This window comes from Macaca mulatta, chromosome 3, assembly GCF_049350105.2.
Source record: "Macaca mulatta isolate MMU2019108-1 chromosome 3, T2T-MMU8v2.0, whole genome shotgun sequence".
Taxonomy (NCBI): Eukaryota; Metazoa; Chordata; class Mammalia; order Primates; family Cercopithecidae; genus Macaca; species Macaca mulatta.
In genome coordinates, this window is record NC_133408.1 from 102,443,423 (window position 1) to 102,458,504 (window position 15,082).

The 15,082-nt window shown below is 38.1% G+C and overlaps 1 long non-coding RNA gene across 2 annotated transcripts in view; it reads left to right on the plus strand.

The window, feature by feature from the left end:
* The window catches only part of LOC144339881 (uncharacterized), a 43,441-nt gene that overhangs the window by 12,571 nt on the left and 15,788 nt on the right, over positions 1–15,082 (plus strand). For both annotated transcript variants that reach the window (XR_013415428.1, XR_013415427.1), the window contains exon 2: positions 12,824–13,250. This is a non-coding gene — a long non-coding RNA (uncharacterized LOC144339881). The remainder of the gene's footprint in view (positions 1–12,823; positions 13,251–15,082) is intronic.

Consider the following 15,082-nt stretch of genomic DNA (forward strand, 5'->3'; position numbering starts at 1 on the left):
GATGTTAACAGTTGATTGATCAGGATTTATCTGTACCCTGTGAAAACCGAAAATTGAATTCAGTTTGTCTTTTTAGCTTTGACGTAGTGGATTTCAAACGATTTTAGATATTTTATAATGCATTGTGGATAATTTACCTTGAAAAACTGTACTTCACTAGGAAAAACAGGAAAGAATAGGAAACTTATTATCTCATATCTTTTCTTCCTTGATTTTCTCATATCTTTTCTTCCTCCCCAAGCTAAGTCATTAGGTTTCTTTTTCTGTTTCTGAAGTAGAATTTGTTGAAACTACATTATCGTACAATGCCTGGCACATTGGCCACATTGTCTTCAATTCTAAGCTCCATGAGGGCAGGTCCATTTGTGCATAATTTGTTGCTATAGCTCAACACCCAGCACTGTGCAAGGCATATGGTGACCATTCCGTAAATGATTGAATGTGTGAATGAGTTTGTGGGTTCTAATCTGTGTGTATATGCCTGTGTGTATCTTGACTATGAGAGTTAACATAATTTCAATTTCATTTCACTAATGTTGGCTCCTCTAATGTTTAATGTGAAGTTGAGATAACTATGTCCTTCCATATAACTGTTTTCCAAGCTTTTTTCTTGTGGGATTAAATTAAAGCCTACATTTATCTTCCATCATTTCTTTTTAGGTTGATCCTGGTTTGGGAAGCTTCCAGCTTGGAATGATTACAATAGAAAGAAGCTGTTGTCCTGATTCTTCCTGATGCCGACACACCTTCTCTTTTTAAAAACAATAGCATGGCACCTTTGATTACTGTTATAAAATCCAGAGATCTTCAGACTGGGGCATGCCCACCAGGGGGGTATATAAAGACTTTGTAAGGGGCACTTGGGCATCGAAGTGTTGGATTATGTGTCCTCAACTTTCCTATCGTTGAGTTCCTAAAACAGACTTGCATCAGAACCTCTGGGCTGGGAGTTATTCACCCTTTCCTACCTCTCTTCCTTTCCATCATCCTTCTGCTACTCTACAAAAGAAAGGCACCACCCTCCCCCATCCCAAATCTTTTAAAGTATATTGCCTGGGTATAGAAACCTTTATGATAGCAAAGGGACGATTTCATTTCATAATACATATTTATTAAACAACCTAATATATACCAGGCACAGTTCTGGATGATGAGTTACTGCAGTGAACACAACAGTAAAACATTTCTGTCCTCATGGGCTTCCATTCTAGATGGAAGAGATGGGCAAGAAGCAAAAAAGATATTATCCATGCTGCTTCTTTCAATTAAGGCCCTAAAATTTTCCCATTAACCTCATGAAGAAATACATTTCAGAAAAATTTTCCTTCTTATGTTTAGTAATTATCAAAACTTACAAAGTTACATTATTTTGATCAGTTGTATATTAGTAATAATTATAATGAAGACTCAATCTAGCAAAATTAATACTTGGAAAATCATGGCAATGGGAAATTAAAATTTAAATCACAATTTTTATATGTACTTTGACTGCAGTGAAGTATAATAATCAGTAAAAAGGCTTTAAGTGTAAAAAATTACATCATAAGGCCGGGCGTGGTGACTCACGCCTGTAATCCTAGCACTTTGGGAGGGCGAAGCAGGCAGATCATGAGATCAGTAGTTTGAGATCAGCCTGACCAACGTGGTGAAACCCCATTTCTACTAAAAATACAAAAATTAGCCGGGCGTGGTGGCGTGTACCTGTAATCTCAGCTACTTAGGAGGCTGAGGCAGGAGAATCGCTTGAACCTGGGAGGCAGAGGTTGCAGTAATCTCAGATTGCACCACCGCACTGCAGCCTGGCGACAGAGCAAGACTCTGTCTCAAAAAAAAAAAAAAAGAAAAAAAAATTATGTCATAATACTTCTGTAGGGAAAGTAGAATGCATTATAGTTTCAAGAAATAAGGAAACGTCAATATTCTGATTAAATAAGAGCTTATTTGTATATTTTTAAGTGAATAATTGTTGGAATCAAATTGCCATGACATTTAAGCTTCACTGGAGATATATAAAAGAATAATGTTGCTATTTTAACATTTCAATTTTTTAAATGTTTATTTTAAGTTCAGGAGTTCATGTGCAGGTTTGTTATATAGGTAAAGTCGTGCCATGGGAATTTGTTGTACAGATTATTTCATCACCCAGGTATTAAGCCTATTGCCCATTAGTTATTTTTTCTGATCCTCTCCTTTCTCCCACTGTCCACCCTCAAGTAGGCCCCAGTGTGTGTTGTTCCGCTCTATGTGTCCATGTGTTCTCATCATTTAGCTCCCACTTATAAGTGAGAACATGCAGTATTTGGTTTTCTGTTCTTACATTAGTTTGCTGAGGATAATGCCCCCAGCTCCAACCATGTTCCTGCAAAGGACGTGATGTAGTTCTTTTTTTATGGTTGCGTAGTTTTCCATGGTGTATATAGACCACATTTTCTTTATTCAGTTTACCATTGATGGGCATTTAGGTTGATTCCACGTCTTTGCTATTGTGAATAGCGCTGCAGTAGACATATGCATGCATGTGTCTTTATGATAGGATGATTTATATTCCTTTGGGTATATACCTAGTAATAGGATTGCTGGGTTGAATGGCAGTTCTTAGGTCTTTGAGGAATGGCCACACTGTTTTCCACAATGGTTGAACTAATTTGTACTCCTTCCAACAGTGTATAAGCATTCCTTTTTCTCTGCAACCTTGACAGCACCTGTTATTTTTTCACTTTTTAATGGTAGCCATTCTGACTGGTGTGATATGGTATCTCATTGAGGTTTTGATTTGCATTTCTCTAATGATCAGTAATGTTGAGCTTTTAAAAATATGTTTGTTGGCCATATGTATGTTTTCTTTTGAAAAGTGACTGTTCACGTCCTTTGACTACTTTTTAATGGGGTTATTTGTTTTTTTCTTGTAGATTTGTTTAAGATCCTTATAGATGCTTGATATCAGACATTTGTCAGATGCATAGTTTCCAAATATTTTCTCCCATTCTGTAGGCTATCTATTTACTCTGTTGATAGGTTTGTTTTTGTTTTGCTGTGCAGAAACTCTTTACTTTTAATTAGATACTATTTGTTAATTTTTGCTTTCATCATAACTGCTTTTGGGGTCTTTGTCATGAAATCCTTGCCCATTCCTATGTCCAGAATAGTATTCCTAGTTACCTTCCAGAATTTTCTATAGTTTTGGGTCTTATATTTAAGTCTTTGATCCATCTTGAGTTAATTTTTGAATAAGGTATAAGGAAGGGGTCCAGTTTTAATCTTCTGCATATGGCTAGCCAGTTATCCCAGCACCAGTAATTGAATACAGAGTCCTTTCTCCATTGCTTATTTTTGTCAGCTTTGTGGAAGATCAGAGGTTGTAGGTGTGTGGCCTTATTTCTAGGCTCTCTATTCTATTTCATTCATCTATATGTCTATTCTTGTACCAGTACCATGCTGTTTTGGTTACTGTAACCCTGTAGTATAGTTTGAAGTTGGATAGTGTGATGCCTCCAGCATTGTTCTTTTTGCTTAGGATTGCATAGGCTATTCAGGCTCTTTTTTGGTTCCATCTGAATTTTAAAATTCTTTTTCTAGTTCTGTAAAGAATATCATTGGTAGTTTGATAGGAATAACATTAAATCTATAAACTGCTTAGGGTGGTATGGCCATTTTAACAATATCAATTCTTCCCATACATGAGCATGGGATGTTTTTCCATTTGTTTGTGTCTTCTCTGAGTTATTTGAGCAGCATTTTGTAGTTCTTATTGTAGAGATATTTCACCTCCCTGGTTAGCTATATTACTAGGTATTTTATTCTTTCTGTGGCAATTATGAATAAGATTGTTCTCCTGATGTGGCTCTCAGCTTCATGGTTGTTGGTGTATAAGAATGCTAGTGATTTTTACACATTGATATTGTATCCTGAAACTTTGCTGAAGTTATTTATCAGGTGAAGGAGCTTTTGGGCCAAGACTGTGGAGTCTTCTAGATATAGAATCATATTGTCTGCAAACGGGGATAATTTGGCTTTCTCTCTGTTTATTTGGATGCCCTTTATTTCTTTCTCTTACCTAATTGCTCTAGCCAGGACTTCCAATACTATGTTGAATAGGAGTGGTGAGAGAGGGCATCTTTGTCTTGTGCCCATTTACAAGGGGAATGCTTCCAACTTTTGCCCATTCAGTATGATGTTGGCTATGGGTTTGTCATAGATAGCTCTTATTATTTTGAGATATGTTCCTTCAACACCTAGTTTATAGGGTGTTTTTAACATGAAGAGGTGTTGAATTTTACCAAAAGCCTTTTGTGCATCTATTCAGATGACCATGTGGTTTTTGTCTTTAGTTATGGTTATGTGATGAATCACATTCATTGATTTATGTATGTTGAAACAACTTTGCATCCCAGGGATGAAGCCTATTTGTGTGGTGGATTAGCTTCTTGATGTGCTACTGGATTCAGTTTGCCAATATTTTGTTGAGGATTTTTACATCAATGTTCATTTAAGGATATTGACCTGAAGTTTTCTTTTTTTGTTGTGTCTCTACTGGTTTTTCATATCAGGATGATTCTGGTCTCATAGAATGAGTTAGGGAGGAGTACCCCCTCCTTAATTTTTTGGAATAGCTTCAGTAGGGATGGCACCAGCTCTTCTTTGTACAGCTGGTGGAATTTGGTTGTGAATCCGTCTGGTACTGGGGGTTTTTTTAGGTTGGTAGGCTATTTATTACTGATTCAATTTTGTAGCTCATTGTGGTCTGTTCAGGGATTCAATTTCTTCTCGGTTCAGTCTTAGGAGGTTGTATATATGCAGGAATTTGTCCATTTCTTCTAGATTTTCTAGTTTGTGTGCATAGAGGTGTTCATAATACTCTCTGGTGGTTATTTGTATTTCTCTGGAGTCAGTGGTAATATTCCTGTTATTTCTAATTGTGTTTATTTGGATCTTCTCTCTTTCATTATTAGTCTAGCTAGTGGTCTATCAATTTTATTTATTTTTTCAAAAAACCAACTCCTGGATTTGTTGATCTTTTAAATGGTGTTTTTTAAATGTCTCAGTCTCCTTCACTTCAGCTCTGTTTTTGGTTATTTCATTTCTGCTAGCTCTGGTATTGGTTTGCTCTTGGCTCTCTAGTTCTTTTAGTTGTGAATTTAGAAAAAAATTGAGATTTTTTTTCTAATTTTTTATGTGGGTGTTTAGTGCTATAAATTTTCCCCTTGACACTGCTTTAGCTGTGTCCCAGAGATTCTGGTATGTTGTCTGGTATGTTCTTGTTAGTTTCAAAGAACTTCTTGATTATATCTTAATTTCATTATTTACCTAAAAGTCATTCAAGAGAAGGTTATCCAATTTCTATATCATTGTATGGTTTTGAGTGATTTTCTCAGTCTTGATTTCTGATTTTATTGTGCTGTAGTCTGAGAGAGTGGTTGTTATGATTTCAGTTCTTTTTCATTTGCTGAGGTATGTTTTATGTTGGATTATGTGGTTGATTTTAGAGTATGTGCCATGTGGCAATGCAAAGAATGTATATGATGTTGTTTTTGGGTGGAGAGTTCTGTAGATGTCTATCCAGTTCCTTTAATCCAGTGCTGAGTTTATGTTCTGAATATCTTTGTTTATTTTCTGCCTCTGAGATCTGTCTAATACTGTCAGTGGGATGTTAAAGTCTCCCACTATTATTGTGTGGGAGTCTAAGTTTCTTTGAAGGTCTCTAAGAACTTGATTTATGAATGTGGGTGCTCCTGTGTTGGATGCATATATATTTAGGATAGTTAGGTCTTCTTGTTAAACCCTTTACCATTACATAATGCCCTTCTTTGTGTTTTTTGATTTTTTGTTGGTTTAGTCTGTTTTGTCAGAAGCTATGATTGCAACCCCTGCTTTTTTCTGTTTTCCATTTACTTGTTGGATTTTTCTCCATTCCTTTATTTTGAGCCCAGGGGTGTCATTGCATGTGTGATGGGTCTCTTGAAGACAGCATATCATTGGGTCTTGGTTCTCTATCCAGCTTGCCACTCTGTGCCTTTTAATTGGGGCATTTAGCCCATTTACATTCAAGATTAATATTGATATGTGTAGATTTGACCCTGTCATCATGATATTAGCTGGTTATTATGTAGACTTGTTTGTGTGGTTGCTTTATAGTGTCAATGGTCTGTGTACATGTGAAGCTTAGTTTGGCTGGATATGAAATTCTTGGTTGGAGTTTTTTTCTTCAAGAATATTGAATACTGGCCCCTAATCTCTTCTGGCTTGTAAGGTTTCTGTTGAGACATCCACAGTTAGTCTGATGGGCTTCCCTCTGTAGGTGACCCTGATCTTTTTGTCTAGCTGCCTTTAACATTTTTTCTTTCATTTTGACCTTGGAGACTCTGATGATTATATGTCTTAGGGATGATCTTCTTGTGAAGTATCTTACTGGGGTTCTCTGCATTTCCTGAATGTTGACCTCTCAGCTAGGGTTGGAATTTCTCACAGATGATATGCTGAATTATATTTTCCAAGTTGGTTATACTCTCCCCATCTCTTTCAGGGACAGCAGTGGGTTGTAGTTTGGTTTCTTTACATAATCCCATGTTTCTGAGAGATTTTGTTCATTCCTTTTCATTCTTTTTTTCTCTATTCTTGTCTGACTCTCTTATTTCAGAAAGCCAGTCTTCAAGCTCTTAGATTCTTTTCTCAGTCTGGTCTATTCTGCTATTAATACTTATGATTGCATTATGAAATTCTTATAGTGTGTTTTTCAGCTGTATCAAGTCAGTTATATTCTTTTGCATACTGGCTATTTTGTCTGTCAGCTGCTGTATCATTTTATTGTGATTCTTTACTTCCTTGGATTGGGTTTCAATGTACTCCTGAATCTCAATGATCTTTGTTCCTATCTTTATTCTGAATTCTATTTCTGACACTTCAGCCAACTTGGCCTGGTTCAGAACCCTTGCTTGAGTGGTAGTGTGGTCATTTGGAGGAAAGAGGCACTCTGGTTTTTTGAGTTGTCAGAGTTCTTGCACTGGTTCTTTCCTCATCTTTGTGGCCTGGTGTTCCTTCAATCTTTGAAGTTGCTGTCTTTTGGGTGGGTTTTAATTTTTTTTGGCCATGCTCCACTACAGACACTCCCCCACCAAACCCTCTGGGCTTTCATCAACTGGTGTGCTTCCCCTACCACTACTCTAAGAAGCTCTTCCTGCCAACTCAATTATCTGTAGTGGATGAGGGTTCTCATCCTGCTGGGATTCTAGAGGCCCAGAGTGAGAGTGAGTTGCTCCTCACCTAGTCAACTCAGCCATTCCCCTGGAGTCACTGGGGGCCAGGGATGAGTCAAGTGCACAGCAGCCCCATGCAGGGTTCCCAGCTCCCTTACCTTCAGCCCAACTTCTGTTCAATGTTTTCAATTACCAGAAATAATATCCTTTACAACTATTTAGACTTATGAAAAATATAAAGTATCTACTTAAGTATGTGCTGGGGGCACATAGTTTTTCACAGTTCTTATGGGAAAAGGGAGTAGCTATGTAAACAAACAGTTGAAATCCAAACTACACATTAGATTTAAAAGGAAGGCGATAGATGGTGTGACATAATAAATATATGACAATATTGCCTGGCTGTAACTGACATTCAGCAGAATCATACTGAAGCTTTTTCTGGAGAGATAGAAAAAAAAAAGTGTGAAGATCATTTATAAAATATTGACTAAATAATCACTGCTTTTTAAATGATCAATATGTAAATATTAATGTGATAATGAAAATTTGCAATTATTTTGGATTGTCAACAATAGAGGCCAGGAAGTCATGCTACCATAATAAGATACAGTTACAGGTTTATGAACCACTCTGTAGCTGTAATCCTGAAACAATTCATACTCAGGCACTAGCATAGATAACTGTGACAGCTTCATCATAGGGAGTTTGTAGGAACACAGCTAAAGTTTGGTAGAACCTTGCTCTAGGAACAGCCTAGAGCACCACATATACTGCATCCTAAGTTATGCAACATGGCAGCCCTGTTGTACTTCATGTCTGCAACAAATATTTGTTGAGCACCTACTATATGCCAGCTGGGTTTGGGCAAAATTCTGAAAGACACAATCCCAAATGCCATCATCCTGAAGGTTGAAATCTTGAAAAATCAAATCCCAAAAATATAGTTCTGGAAAAAATATTTTTAAATCATTTAAAATATATTTATTTACATTTTAAAAGGAGATTTATTTGAGTAGCATAAAAACATGATGGAACACTTCATAAGCCACTTTCCACAATGAAATAGGCAATAATAACATATATATTTTTACAAGAGTAGACACTCAGCTGTACCAAGACAGGTATAACAGTTATGGGCAGACAAACGATATTCATAAAAAAGTAGGTCAAAAAGCAAAATGTATTGATGCACAACACTATGGTTGGTAATTGTGTGCACTCATTTTTATAACTGTGGTCACCTGAAATATGGTGACAGACAACCTAAGTTTTGACAAGATTGAGCAAAAACTGTGAGGGGTCACCAACACCCACGTAGCCACCCAAAGAGCCAAGATCTCAAGAAATTTTATCTTTCACAAATGCAGATGTACAAAAAGGACATCTTGTCATTTATTGAGGAAGTTTTTACACTTTTATGTGCACACATAATACTTCCACATAAAGTCAATGTTGTGATAATGCCCTTTCATGGTGTCAAATTTGCAAAAAATGCATAAAATGAACTAGAACTCTCTCGACAATTCCAGTGTTGAAAATGATGTGAAGATGAAATACATAGCTTATCAAATTTGAAAAAATAATGCTGACAATTGTGGGAAAAAAATGAAAAAAAAATCATAAAAAGTCAAAAAAAATTTGACATGTGAAAAGGTATATTACAGGGCTAGGTTATGGGCAATTGCAAAGAGGTAGTCCATAAAAGCTGGCCAGCTTTCATGATCATTCACTATATTTTTGAAGTCTTGAGTCATAAATGAATCGCTGCTTCTTTTCTTGAAGGACATGGCTCTCCTCAAAGAATATTTTCATCTTCGTTTTCTATGCGACACTGCTCTTCAAATTCTATGATTTGATATACACTGACATGAGCATTCCCTATTACATTTTCTCATTTTCTGTGCAATGCTTCTGTGTTGCTTTGGGTCGATGGAAATCCATTCTGCATGCACTCATATGTAAACCACACATTTGGCAGAAACAATACTGGTGATCAAAGGCAACACTGTTGCATGTCTTCTTACCTTGCTTTGCACATAATTATTTTCAAACCAGTCAAAAATTGCTGGCTTCTTCAGACAAATGAAGCTTTAATTTATTCAAAGCTCAGAATTTCATCAACTGGAAGTAATGCCAATGCAGGCAAATTACATATTTTTAAACTGAAGTTTTCCCTAATGCCTTATTGAACGGCCCATCCACTCATCTGAATTTTCTGCCAAATGCAAATACAGACAATACCAAGGTAATAGTTCCACCCAACACGATGCAACTAACATGATGCAACTATCCTGCATATGACTAAAGATGCACTAATCCCTTCCCCAGAATTCTGCTTTTGGGATTTCAATATTTGGGATTTAAATTTTTCAGGATTGTGATTGTTTTGGGATTTTAGATGTTAGGGATTTTGATTTTTTTAGATTTCAATATTATGGACTGTGTTTTCTGGGATTATGACCAGCCTGATGCTAAGCATTGTGTGAAAGGATATATACACACTATTAAATCAAAAGACATGACCAGCCCTTGGCTGGGTCCAGTGTCAGCCTCATGGGGAAAATCAGGTGAGCTTTGTGGGAGTCGGGGAGGGAGACAGGTAAGGAGAAGCTTCCACATATGCTTGTGTGCGGCATAGAATATGCATGCAATATATGGAAGCCATTACTAATTGATAAAGTGATGCTGCTGCTTACTAGTACTATTAGTATTAACTCTAACCCTAGTTACTGCTGCCACTATATCTGCCAACATACCCAGATCCTGTATATCTTATTCAAAGACACATTGGAAAGTGCACCGATCAGGAGGCTCCCTTTTTAAATGTGCCAGGTACTGTTGTAAGCACTTTATATACCTCATCTCAGTTGTTCCTCACAATAACCTAGTATTAGCTTTGTTTTATAGATGAGTTAACTGGGGCATTGAGAAACTAAATAATTTGTTCAAGGACACACAGCTGGGAAATGATGGAGCCAGGATTCAATCCCAGGGAGTCTGGGTCCATAATACTGACTCTTTTCTTAATCACAATAGAATTAATCTTTAACGTTTATGGAGCACTTAATTGAGATCGGGCTTTGTGTTAGCCACTTTACATAAATTATCTAATTTAATTTTCACAATCAAGTAACTGGGGTACTTCTCCAATTTACAAGGAAATGGAGGCATAAAGCAGCCAGGTGACTCTTCAAGCATTACAAAGCTGGCAGATGGCAAAGCCAGGACGTGGAGCTAGGATCCCAATCTGGATCCCTCCCCGACACCCAACTGCCCCAGCAAAGACCATTTTGCAGAGTTCTGCAGCAAGCTTGGGAGCCGGGCCCCACCTGATGGTGTTATCACAAGCAGGGACCCTTTTTTAGGGTCTCCTGGGCCACCTTTTATTCCGTGGTTCACTTGCCATCAGAAGCTGCCACAGCATCTCAATTCACCATTTAAGTTACTTCAAACTGCCTTGTGCTAAAGATCTCTAGCGTAACAGTCACTGAATGGATTAAAAAAGTGCCAAAGATGCTTTAATGAGTGGGGTAGAGGTTGCAGAATCTGCATAGAATCTGAATCTTAACAACAGACAGTGCAAACTTTGGTGGGTTGATGTCTTCACAATGGTGCATTTTAGGATACGGTCACCATCAAAGTATACTGTAAAAATTAAGACTGGTTCTGTCATCCACAAGGATCTTAATTTGACTTTGAAATATTTGATACACAGTGGTGGCTTTTGGCCTGCTTGTTTTACAAACAAACACTCACAAGTACATGGACGTGCCTCCAAACAGCTGTGACTGGAATGGCCCCTGGCCAAGTGGTGCATAGCACAGTTCACAGTTGAGATTCTGGCCAGTGACACCAGCCACTGCCACTGAAGAGTGAAGGGACATGCAACTGTGGACATGCCAATGTGCTGTAAGAGCTCCAAGCTCAGACAGCATCTCCCCGTCAGCAAAGGTTCTGTTTATTTAATGAACATTTACTAGGGACCTGTTTCTCAACAGATGCTGTTGAGTATTAGTTATACAAAGATGAGTAAGATGCAGTTTTTATCTTGCAGAAACTCAGAACTCGATATGATAAATAAGTGTGTAAATAAATCACTGCACCATATTGTGGCCAGTGGGTATATATAAGGCTTGGGGGTTGGCACCCAGGAAGCAGTACCTGTCTGGTGCCAGGAGTGGGAATCAATGAATACTTCCCAAAGATGGATAACCTAGGCCTGAGGGAGACCCAGAAATCCCTGGATGGAAAGATCAGAGAAGACCATTCCAAATAACACAGCATGCACACATGGATGGAGTCTTTAAATTGCATGGTGGGTTTGAGATCTTGTAGGGCTGTTATAGTATGTGCAGGAGTCAGAGGATGAAGTGAGAGAGACAGATGGGGACCACACATCATGGAGGGTCTCATATGCAATGCCTGTGGATTTGAATTTTAAGTCGAAGGCCACGAGGCACCCCTGCAGGACTCTAGGCAGGAAGAAACATGCCTATGTTTTGACTGGGAATAGGAATTGGAATGGTCCGGTGAGCATTCTGAAAGTGGCTCCTGCTGTAGAGCACAGCATGATCTGGAATGGGTGTGGGGGTATCAGGCAGGGTGAAGGGGCAGTAAGTCTGGAGGATGGTGAACCAGTTAGGAGGTGACAGCAAGACCCTCTTGTGAAATTGCTCAAAAGAGTCTTGGAAGTCGAAAAGTCAGACTTCGTTTTGACCTGAGTGTAGAGAGAGAGAAAAAGTGAAGTTTAAGGACAGATTTCTGGTTTGAAGAGTGTCTAGCCAACCACTCTTGGAGGTGTTGGGGGTGGCATCAAAGAGAAGAGAATATAGAAGGGAAGGGATGGAAACTCAAAACAGAATGCTGTGACAGGGACCATTAGTTGTCTCCCAAATTCAATCATAAGATTCTTTGATTTTTAGTTGAGCTATATAACAAATATGTTTTTCAAGTATTTTTTGCATCTAAGTATGACCATGTGACTAAGTTCTGGCTAATGGGAGAAAACTAAAATGTCATGTGATAATTCTGGGAACCACAAAAGACGCTGGTATATGCCTTTTACTCTCTTATCCTTTGTTTCTTCCTCCATCCTGTTGCCTGGAACGTAATTGCCTCCATCTTGGATCATGGGGACCAAAAGAGAATCTGGGGGGGCTTGGCCCCAACTCATAGGAGCCTGGATCCCTGAGGACTTAGTGGAACAGAATGCTATACCTACCCTTGACTGCCTGCTTCCAGACTTTATTTACATGAAAAAGACAACGATTTATATGGTTTTAGCCACTGTTACAAATTTGATTTTCAGTCACATGTAGCTGAAACTAACTCTAATTGACGACTTTACTTATGGGCTTGATACATATTCTAAGTTGAGGACTTCCTAGTATTATCAGCTTGAAAAACTGGTTTTATGGTTATTCAATGAAAAGTCTTAGAAAACCTATTTCCGTAACTCAAATTTGTATTGCTACCACATTCTCAGAAAGAGTCTTCCAGAGAAAACTCCTGGTCAGAAGTGAGGGGTGTGGTAAAGTGCATGTTTGGATCTAATCCCTGACTTCCTGTATCATTTCAGAGAGTTACAGTGGGTTTGTCTATTAATCATGTCTTTTCATTCTGTATTTCAGATATTTTGACATCTTGGGGCCTTGATAACCCTGGAGAGACTGCCCTTCCAGAGATAGCTCATTCCTGGAGACAGCAAACAACTCACCTCCAAGCACACCTTTCATATGCAAACCAACCAATCCAGAGCCCCTACTCCCAACCACAACCTCTACTGGGTTATTGCACTGTGGGCCACTATTTACCTTCCCTAATCATCCCAGGGCCAAACACCAGACAGCTAGGGATAACCCTTAAGCCCCAGAGCCTGATGAAATTATTCAAACTAACCTAAGCGTGCTTACTCTGTCTTGCCCATTTCTTCCTGTGGAAACCACAGTGAAGGCTCTTACTCATGTTTCCCCTTCACTCTCTCTATCTCCTGACCAGCCCTGGTGCTTCCCGGTGTGGCCCTGCACAGCATGCCATGCCTCCAGTTTCCAGGGACCTGTAAGTACAAAATAGACTTTTTTCATTATGACAGTCATTTCTACGTTTGCATACCTTAACATCTCTGATTAAAACAATCCCAGGTACTCTTAAAACAGTGTGTTCCTCAATTTTCTGGCTGAAAGACCAGTGTACAACTCATTAGCAAGACATGCTGAGAAAGTATTCTGGAAGAGAGAAAGATGCAAGAGGGAGAGGACCCAACTATATTCATTCATATTCATGGCATTTGAATTACCAAAGTGATAATCCTGTTTTAGGTTCGATGCATGATTAGTTATTAAAAAAGGAATGTTATTTAATCCTTAGAGTAAGTACCTAATCCTCTAGGTGCTTACTGTTTCTTTTCTCTGAATATTTGTTTTATTAATTCATGTTTAGGTAGCACTTACAAACTGCATGTGGTACTTTTACACAGGTAAATTATATGCTTAATAAGAAATAAAATATCTGCCCCTAGGAGCTTGTAGTTAAGAAAACTATATTGTCGAGAGTTAATACAATATGCTAGCTAGTTATGACTAAGACTGCCTTTCATTGAGAAGAGGAGAAATCCTCTTCCTGAATGCCACAATAGCGTGCGTTTGAGTTCTGAATGAGTCATCCCCACGCACTGGAGACCTGATCCATCGCCTTCTTTCTTGTTTCCCAGTGCTGCTGCTGAAGCAATCATGCACTGAGAACAGCAATTTGTTAGTTGAAGTTGAGAAATAAATGACTCCTGGGGCCCATTCAGCTCAAGTGTATATATAGTTCAAGCAAACCCAGGATATAAAAATCTGTATTTATACAGCAGATAGATTGAGAATAATTCACGTTTCAATGGATTCACCACTGCATGCCCTTTCAAAGTGAACTAACCTCATATATTTAAAATACGATTTGATTTTAAAAACATCCCCTTCATAGGCATTTTTAAGGGAGGGGGAATCTATGGTAAAAATGAAATCAGAAGAGATAAAGTTCATAGACATGGAATGTGGCAGTTTATTTTTTAGTTCATTTGTGACTTTACCTCCACATTCTCTCAACTTCTAAGTCGAGACGTTCTTTAGAAGGTGTCATGGTGTACAGGGATGGAGGGTTGATTGCAAGAGATTAAAGGATTAATTGAATATATAAAGCTCTAGTATTCCTTAATGTAATTTAAATGCTAACAGCCTTTGCAAGGGTCTAAATAACTTTGCCTTTGATAGAGAAGTTTATGGCTTTCTGAGCACATTAAATGCATTACTGCATTTGCTTTTCATAACAATTGTATGGAGTAGGAGGCAAGGCAACGTTTTCATTTCCGTTTTACTGATCAGAGTCAAAGCTACATGGATTAGAAGAGGTAGAGCTAGGGTTAGAACACAAGCCCCCTCTCCCAGGCCTTCACATGTGACATTACCTTGAGAGTGCCCATTCTAGCTGCAGCTGGTTTTAGAGTGTACCAGTGACCCCAGATTTATAATTTTGACTCCCTAAATTTCATGTATTATTCATATCTCTACAAGAAACCAGTCTTCCTTACAACTTGATTGGTGTGTTTTAATCAGCTTTGGCATGAGGATTTAGCGATTCCTGGATTTCAGCTGTGACTGTAGATCTTGACATTGGAAAATATTTACACTTGAAGCCCTAAGGGACAGTAACATGAGTTGTGTTGCATCCCTGCCAAGTACACATTAACTTATTCAGAATACGTAGGAGAAAATATTGAAGGATGCATTTATTTATTTGTGGTGATGAATGTTTACATAGAAAGGGAATTTTAAAAATACTTGGATAATAATTTAAAACTTTACAGAAATTGTATTAATAGTGCCCTCTTTAGTAGTACATAACAAATA